The following is a 9,594-nucleotide window of genomic DNA, read 5'->3' as shown; positions in this document are numbered from 1 at the left end:
CAGAAAGACATACATGGTATGTACTCATTGATAAGTGGCTATTAGCCCAAATGCTTGAATTACCCTAGATGCCTAGAACAAATGAAACTCAAGACGGATGATCAAAAAAAAAAAAAGAACCAAAAAAAAAAATGTGAATGCTTCACTCCTTCTTTAAAAGGGGAACAAGAATACCCTTGGCAGGGAAGAGAGAGGCAAAGATTAAAACAGAGACTGAAGGAACACCCATTCAGAGCCTGCCCCACATGTGGCCCATACATATACAGCCACCCAATTAGACAAGATGGATGAAGCAAAGAAGTGCAGAACGACAGGAGCCGATGTAGGTCTCTCCTGAGCGACACAGCCAGAATACAGCAAACACAGAGGCGAATGCCAGCAGCAAACCTCTGAACTGAGAATAGGACCCCCGTTGAAGGAATCAGAGAAAGAACTGGAAGAGCTTGAAGGGGCTCGAGGCCCCCATATGTAACAACAATGCCAAGCAACCAGAGCTTCCAGGGACTAAGCCACTACCTAAAGACTATACATGGACTGACCCTGGACTCTGACCTCATAGGTAGCAATGAATATCCTAGTAAGAGCACCAGTGGAAGGGGAAGCCCTGGGTCCTGCTAAGACTGAACCCTCAGTGAACTATATTGTTGGGGGGGCGGCAATGGGGGAGGTGGGGAGGGAACACTCATAAGGAAGGGGGGAGGGAAGGGATGTTTGCCCGGAAACCGGAAAGGGAATAACACTCGAAATGTATATAAGAAATACTCAAGTTAATAAAAAAAAAAAAGGAAGAAAAAAAAAGAAATACCCAATTTAATAAAGATGGAGAAAAAAACTACAAAGTAAAGATAAATGACAGAAAACTAATAGGACAAAAATGCCAAAACAAAAGAAAGACTTCATGCACACACACACACACACACACACACACACACACACACATACCATCTCAACAAACAAATAAAAAAAATAACATCATTTCCATTTTGTGTTCCTTAATGATTCCTGAGGGTGTGGCCTGTCCTACAGTGTGGTTGATACACCAGGGTAATTTCTTTGGAAAAACTGATTCTTCCCTTGCTCTGCAGGCAATGATTGCAAATACATTCTTGATAAAGTGTGGGACTTTGTACCTTCTCAGTGCTGAGATTTTTGTCTGGTTTGAACCTGTGAAGTTCTTGTGCATGCTGTCACAAGTCTCCATGAGTTCATATATGTGTTGGTCTGTTGTGTCTGGAAGATGCTGTTTCCAAGGAGTCATCCACACCTCTGGTTCCTACAGTCTTTATTCCTCTCCTTCTGCATAGATATCTGAGTAATGAAAATAGGGGTTTTTTATAAAAACATCCCATGTAAGGATGACTGGTCCAAGGTCTTTCACTTTTGGCACATGGTCCAGTTGCAGGTCTCTGTGACCATTCCAATCTATTGCAAGAGAAAGCTTCTCTGATGAGGTCTGAACAAACACTGATATATGGGTATAGCAGTATGCCATTATGAGTCATTTTATCGCTATGTTCCTTTAACAGAATAATAATATAAAGTTTTTCCCCTAGGCACATGTACTACCTAGTTGTATGATCTTGGCCACTTTAGCAGTATCAGGTATGGGTTTCATCTTTAAGTCCAAGCAAGAATGTTTGATGGCTACAATAACATTTGTATCACTATTTCACCTGTGTATCATATAATATATATGCAGGTCTCTATTATAGGTCACAGAGTTCGTAGCTGGAATGCATACCTTTCTCATCTGGTAGTGTGCAAAGTACTTTTCAGCACCATGAAAACTGTCAGTAAGAATGAAACTTCTAGTTAGATACCAGCTTTATTTCTCCAAGTTTATAACATAAGGAGTTGTGTCTTCAGCTGTAGTGCTTCACCAGTATGCAGAATAATCAATATCTTTGGCAACTGACTGTTTAGTGCAGAATTCTACCAGACCTTCAAAGAAGACCTAATACCAATATTCTTCAAACTATTCCACAAAATAGAAACAAAGAACACTACCCAATTCATTCTATGAAACCACAATTACCCTTATACCTAAACCACACAAAAACCCAACAAAGAGAACTTCAGACCAATTTCCCGCATGAACATTGATGCAAAAATACTCAATAAAATTCTTGCAAACCAAATCCAAGAGCATATCAAACAATCATTCATCATTATCAAGTAGGCTTCATCCCAGGGAGACAGGGATGGTTTAATATGTGAAAATCCATCAACATAATCCACTATATAAACAAACTCAAAAATAAAAACCACATGATCATTTCATTAGATGCTGAGAAAACATTTGGAAAATTCAACACCCCTTCACGTTAAAAGTTTTGGAAAGATCAGGAATTCAAAGCCCATACCTAAACATAGCAAAAAACAACATAAAGCAAAACAGTAGCAAACATCAAACTTAATGCAGATAAACTTGAAGCAATCCCACTAAAATCAGGGAGTAGATAAAGCTGCCCACTCTCTCCCTACCTATTTAATACAGTACTTGAAATCCTAGCCAGAGCAATTAAACAAAAAAAAAAGGTCTAAGAGATACAAATTGGAAAGTAAGAAGTCAAAATATCACTATATGCAGATGATAGGTTAGTATACTTAAGTGACTCCAAAAATTACACCAGAGAATTCCTACAGCTGATAACTTCAGGAAAGTGGCTGGATATAAAATTAAGTCAAATAAATCAGTATCCTCCTTCTACTCAAATGATAAACAGGCTGAGAAAGAAATTAGGGAAATGACACCCTTCACAATAGTCATAAATTATATAAAATACCTCACTGTCACTCTAACCAAGCAAGTGAAAAATCTGCATGACAAGACTTCGAGTCTCTGAAGAAGTAAACTGAAGATCTCAGAAGACAGAAAGACTTACCATGCTCATGTATTGCCAAGATTAATATAGTAAAAATGGCCATCTTGCAGAAAGCAATCTACAGATTCAATGCAATCTTTCTCAAAATTCCAACTCAACTCTTCATAAAGTTTGAAAGAAAAATTTGCAAATTTATTTGGAATAACAAAAAATTAAGGATAGCAAAAACTATTCTCAACAATAAAAGTATTTCTGAGGGAATCATGATCCTCAACCTCAAGCAGTATTACAGAGCAACTGTGATAAAAACTGTATGGTATGGGGACAGAGACTGGCAAATAGATCAATGGAATAGAATTGGAAACCCAAAAATGAACCCACACGCCTATGGTCACTTGATCTTTGAAAAAGGAGCTACAACCATCCAGTCCACAAAAAGCCAGCATTTTCAACAAATGGTACTAGTTCAAATGGCAGTCAGCATGTGCATATCACCTTGTACAAAGCTTAAGTCCAAGTGGATCAAGGATCTCAATATGAAACTGGATACACTGAAACTAATAGAGGAGAAATTGGGGAAGAGCCTTGAACACATAGGCACAGGGGAAATTTTCCTGAACAGAACACCAATGGCTTATGTTCTAAGATCAAGAATTGACAAATGGGACCTCATAAAATTGCAAAGTTTCTGTAAGGCAAATGACACTGTCAATAGGGCAAAATGGCAACCAACAGATTGGGAAAAGATCTTTACTAATCCTACATCCAATAAAGAACTAATATTCAATATACACAAAGAACTTATGAAGTTAGACTCCAGAGAATCAAATAACCCTATTTTTAAAAAATGGGGTACATAGCTAAACAAGGAATTCTCAGCTGAGGAATATTGAATGACTGAGAAGCACCTAAAGAAATGTTCAACATCCTTAGTCATCAGGAAAATGCAAATCAAAACAACCATGAAATTCCACCTCACACCAGTCAGAATGGCTAAGATCAAAAACTCAGGTGACAGCAGATGCTGGGGAAGATGTGGAGAAAGAGGAACACTCCTCCATTGTTGGTGGGATTGCAGACTGGTACAACCATTCTGGAATTCAGTCTGGAGGTTCCTCAGAATACTGGACATTGAACTACCTGAGGACCCAGCTATACCTCTCCTGGACATATACCCAAAAGATTCTTTAACATATAACAAGGACACATTCTCCACTATGTTCATAGCAGCCTTATTTATAATAGCCAGAAACTGGAAAGAACCCAGATGCCCTTCAACAGAGTAATGGATACAGAAAATGTGGTACATTTACTCAATGGAATACTACTCAGCTATGAAAAACAATGACTACATGAAATTCTTAGGCAAATGGATGGAACTGGAAAGTATCATCCTGAGTGAGGTAACCCAATCACCAAAGAACACACATGATATGTATTCACTGATAAGTGGATATTAGACCCAAAGCTCGGAATATCCAAGATACAGTCTACAGACCTCATAAAGCTCAAGAACTTGGAAGACAAAAGAGTTGGTGTTTCAGTCCTTCTTAGAATGGGGAACAAAATAATCATAGGAAAAAATATAGAGACAAAGTGTGGAGCAGAGACTGAAGGAAAGGTCATCCAGAGACAGCCTCACCCAGGGATCAATCTCATATAATGTCACCAAACCCAGACACTATTGTGGATGCTAAGAAGTAAATGTTGACAGGAGCCTGAGAGGCTGCCAGAGCCTGAGAAATGCAGAGTCAGATGCTCTCAACCAACCATTCGTCTGGAAACGGGGCCCAGTGGAGGAGTTAAAGGAAGGGCTGAAGGAGCTAAGGGGGTTTTCAACCCCATAGGAAGAACAATAATGTCAACCAACAAGACCCTCAGAGCTCCCAGAGACTAAACCACCAACCAAGGAGTGCACGTTGCTCCAGTTGCATGTGTAGCAGAGGATGGCCTTATCGAGCATGGGTGAGGGGAGAGGCCCTTGGCCCCATGAAGGCTCAATGCACCTGTGTGGGGGAAGGCCAGGGTGGGGAGATGGGAGGAAGTGGGTGGTTCGTGGGGAACACTCTCATGGAGGCAGGGGGAGAAGGGAAGGGATAGGGAGATTCCAGAGGAGTAATCAGGAAAGGGAATAACATTTGAAATGTAGGTAAAGAAAATATCCAATAAAAAAAATGAAACTCCAGAATAAAAAAAATCTTCCCTATATCATTCCAACTTTTTATGTATACTGCTGATGTAAGCATTACTTAATAATATTAAGTATTATTACATAAAAATTGAAATATACACAAAGTATAAAGATAAAAAACTCCAATGCATTACCAAAAGCACTGATAGAAATTATTGTATAGTTTGTGGCAAAGTTCTTTTTCATTAATTTTTAAATTTTTGGATATTTGGATTTTTTTTTGGATATTTTATGTATTTACATTTCGTATGTTATCCCCTTTCCTTCCTCCCCCATACCCCGTCAGTCCTTCCCCTGCTTCTATGAGGAAGCTCCCACTCCCACCCACCCACTCCCACCTCAACGCTCAGGCATTACCCTACATTGGGGAAATGAGCCTTCACAGGACCAAGGAATTTTCCTCCTCTTGGTGCTGGACACATGTGGCTGGAGTCATGGGTCCCTCCATGTGTACTCACTGGTTGGTGGTTTAGTCCCTGGGAGCTCTGGTGAGGACTGATTGGTTGATATTGTTTGTCTTCCTATGGGGTTGCAAACCCCTTTACCTCCTTCAGTCCTTTCTCTAACTCCTCCATTGGGGTCCCCTTGCTCAGTCCATGGTTGGCTGCAACCATCATCTGTATCAGGAGGGCTCTGGCAGAGCCTCTCAAGGGACACCCATATCTGGCTCCTCTCAGCAAGCATTTTTTCATCTCTGATTGCTAAACAAATATATGATTTTTAAATTATTTACTACGGTCCCCAGCTCTGAAAAAAAGAATAAAAAAATTATTTACTAGTTATTATAAGTAAAATAGTTTTGTACACTTGTTCTCCGTTATACATAAAACCTAGAAAACTGGATTGAATTTATAAACACAAGATGTTAGCTTAATATTTAGGCATTAAGTTAGTTCAGGGTATTCCCAGCCATTCAAAAAGTTGAAGAGGTCACATAGTGGCAAAAAGAATTTAAACATGGGGAAAGTCTAAGAAAAAAGGTATGCCCAGCCCCTTTAGCTTTAGTATTTTATGTTAATCTACTTTTCACTTTGGTTAATGTAATTTAAAAGCTTGTTCTCGTCAATTTCTTTTTCTTTTAGATAATTATGTAAATGATTGCTCAGTTATCTAAAGTACATAATAGAAACGATTGCTAAATATTTAAACACTAATTTTAGAGTGATCGTGGGAGTATCAGAAGTCTTAAAAGGCTGTGAAAAAATTTTGGCTATAAGATTTGTGCAAAGTTCAGCATTTCAATGAGCCTTTATAGACAAAATTTGATTCTCATTAAGATAGAAAATGCATAGCTGGGCAGTGGTGGTACATTACTTTAATCCTAGGATCCGGGGGGCAGAGGAAAGCGTTATCTCTATGATTTGTGGCCAGCATGGACTACAGAGCAAGTTCCAGGATGTCCAAGAGTACACAGAGAAAAAGAAAAGAAAAAAGATGAAAAATGCAGAAATACAGTGCTTGTTAAACAGACTTCTAAAATTTGCTTGATAATGTGTTGAGATCTTTTGTCTTTGTTTGTTTTCCCAGTTGCTCATCTATTGACTGTCAGAAATTACCAAATGCAACTCTATGGGTTTATGTTTCTGTTTTTAATTCTATAATTTCCCTCACATGCCTCAAGTTCTATTATTAGGAATATTCACATCAAACATCTAGTTATTGAGTGAGAGTTCATGTCTTATAATTTTGGTTCATGTCCACAAACTCCTCTGGCAAAAGAGACTTGTTAAACAAAATTTATTATCTGGAAATATGAAGATCAGAATCATGGGAGCAGCACGAGTCGGTCTTCTTTAGATCAGTGTATCTGTTAGGTGGGTGAGCATGCAACCCTTGACTTGTCGAAATGTGTTCCCAGGATAATCAAGTAGTTATTAGCAAGATTGGTCCTTTGTTCTTTGTTGGGTTGAGGGTGCTAATGTCTCAGGGACTGATAGTTTGAACCAACCTTCAATTCCTGGTCTTGTGAACCTCCCCAACACAAAAAGCTTACTTTTAAAAACACACAAACAAAGAAGGGTAGTGAAGCAGTCATAAAAGGAAATCCCATCACTTTTCCCTGTTCTATTAGTTAAATGTTCATCAACATGTCCAGTCGATGCTGATTGGGAGGCTAATACACAGGGTTTAATTCTGAGAGGCAGAAATCATTGCAAGAATGGGTCAAGAGAAAGCAACTGTCATCCACCTGATAAGCTAATCTTTGCCTGTTATTTTACCAATGTCTGTCTATAGCAACAATTAGGTTTGGGATTATATTTTAGTTACTGAAAGCATAATCATTCTTTCCTTTCCATTTACTTTTAACAATTACATTTTTATTTAAAATGATATTTTGCACAAAACCTATAGTTGGGCCTTTCCCTTCGATTATTCTTTTTAATAATTTCTGTTATTTGTAATGTTTATTTCATCATTTTAATAAATTTAATGGAGTTATTAATATCAGTGCATATCCAGGACTGCAATCCAGAGGTGGTTCAGTGAGACAGTGTTTGCTGTGCAAGAATAAGGACTTTAGTCCAGATCTCCAGCATATGTATCAAGGCTGGGCATGTCAGTGCATGTCTGTGACACCAGCACAGGGATTAGCATGACAGGGGAGAAAGACAGATCAAGTGGACTCACTGGCACCCTGTCTAGCTGAAATGACAAGATCCAGTTTCAGTGAGAAACCCTGTTACAAAAAACAAAATGAAGAGTTTTAGAGAAAGACACTGAATGTTGACTTCTGACATTCACATGCATTCAAATGCTTCCCCAACTACTACCACACCACCACATACACGAATACCACCACCATAACACAGGCACTGTGCAACATCACAAGAACAAACCGTACAACAGTGCCACCACCATACAAGTTGACTTTCTTTTCTCCTTTATTAGCCTACCTCTGAAGTCCTTGTAGTCCTTTTTAATTTTCAATATCATATTTTTTGGATAGGAAAAACAACTACACAATAAACAGATATCTATATGTAACATATCAAATGTAACATAATCAATTCTCTAGGCATCTACTACCCTATGAGGCTATCCCTTGTTATTTAACATTTTTTTAGTCATCCTATTGTTAAGGTTTGTTCCTTTGCTGTGTGTTGTGATGCTAATACTGGCCCCCAAGATCTGGTTGCTGCAAGGACAAGAGAATCCTCACACCAAGTGATGCTATGTGACCTTGTTCCTTAATTTAAAACTATTGGTTGAATAAAGATGCCGACACCCTATAGCTGGGCAATAGAGGGATAGGTGGGGTCAGGAGAGTAGAGATGAGGTAGAGAAAGGGGAAAATGCCAATGGGATAGGTGAATCATAAAAACATGATGATGAAGACTGATCAATTGAAGTTAAGAGTGGCCCAGATGTAACATGGCAAGTTATAACTCGGGTTATTGATAGGGAAGTACATACTAATAGCTTAGAAGGTAGATATCTGTCCAACTCTAGTGCTTTAAAGGCTTATTATAAATACAAAACTCGTGTGTCTTTCATCTGGGAACTGGATGATCAAAGGCACTGAAGGGACCTTTGATTGAAATTAAATATTTAATACAACATTCTAAAACTGTCCTCTCCTATACAGGGAGAGAGATTTCTAAGGGTACGACTGGGAAGAGAAGAGGACCATAGTAGGGGACAATCAGGATGTAAAGTGAATAAATAAATTAATTAAAAGATTATTAATTCTCAGACAGTCACAAACCAATATTATTGCAATGAATTCCTAGTTTATTTTTTATTTTTTTCTGTTTATTTCTTTTATTTACTTCAACTGTTATTCCCTTTTCCGGTTTCCTGGACATAAGCCCCCTATCCCATACCCCTCCCCTTCTTTTATAAGGGTGTTTCCCTCCCCATCCACCTTCCCTTCCCACCCCACCCCCGACATTCCCCTACACTGAGGGGGTCCAGCCTTGGCAGGACCAAGGGCTTCTCCTTCCATTGCTGCAAAACAAGGCTGTCCTCTGCTACATATGCACCTGGAGCCATGGGTCAGTCCATGTCTACTCTTTTTTTTTTTTTTTTGAGCTTTTCCATATTTTTATTTTTTTAATTTTTTATTAGATATATTTCTTTACTTACATTTCAAATGTTATTCCCCTTCCTGGCTTCATGTCTATAAGCCCCATTCCCTCCCTCCCCCCCCCCATACAGGTATTCCCCTATACATCCCCTCGTTGCCCCCCCCATCCCCCTGCATTGGGAGTCCAACCTTGGCAGGACCAAGGGCTTCCCCTTCCACTGGTGCCCCAACAAGGCTATTCTCTGCTACATATGCAATTGCAGCCCTGGGTCAGTCCATGTATAGTCTTTTGGTAGTAGACACATCCAAAGCATGTCCTTCAACTCTTTCAATCCTTTCTCTCATTCTTCCAATGGGGATCCCATTCTTGGTTCAATGGTTTGCTGTTAGCATTCACCATTGAATTTGACATGCACTGGCTGTGACTCTGAAGAGACATCTATATCCAGCTTCTGTCAGAATGCACTTCTTAGCTTCATCAATCTTATCTAGCTTTGGTGGCTGTACATATATGGGCCCCATGAGGGATAGGCTCTGAATGGCCGTTCCTT

The sequence above is a fragment of the Rattus rattus genome, chromosome 7 (genome assembly GCF_011064425.1).
Source record: "Rattus rattus isolate New Zealand chromosome 7, Rrattus_CSIRO_v1, whole genome shotgun sequence".
In the NCBI taxonomy this organism is placed as follows: Eukaryota; Metazoa; Chordata; class Mammalia; order Rodentia; family Muridae; genus Rattus; species Rattus rattus.
This window is presented reverse-complemented; position numbering follows the sequence as displayed.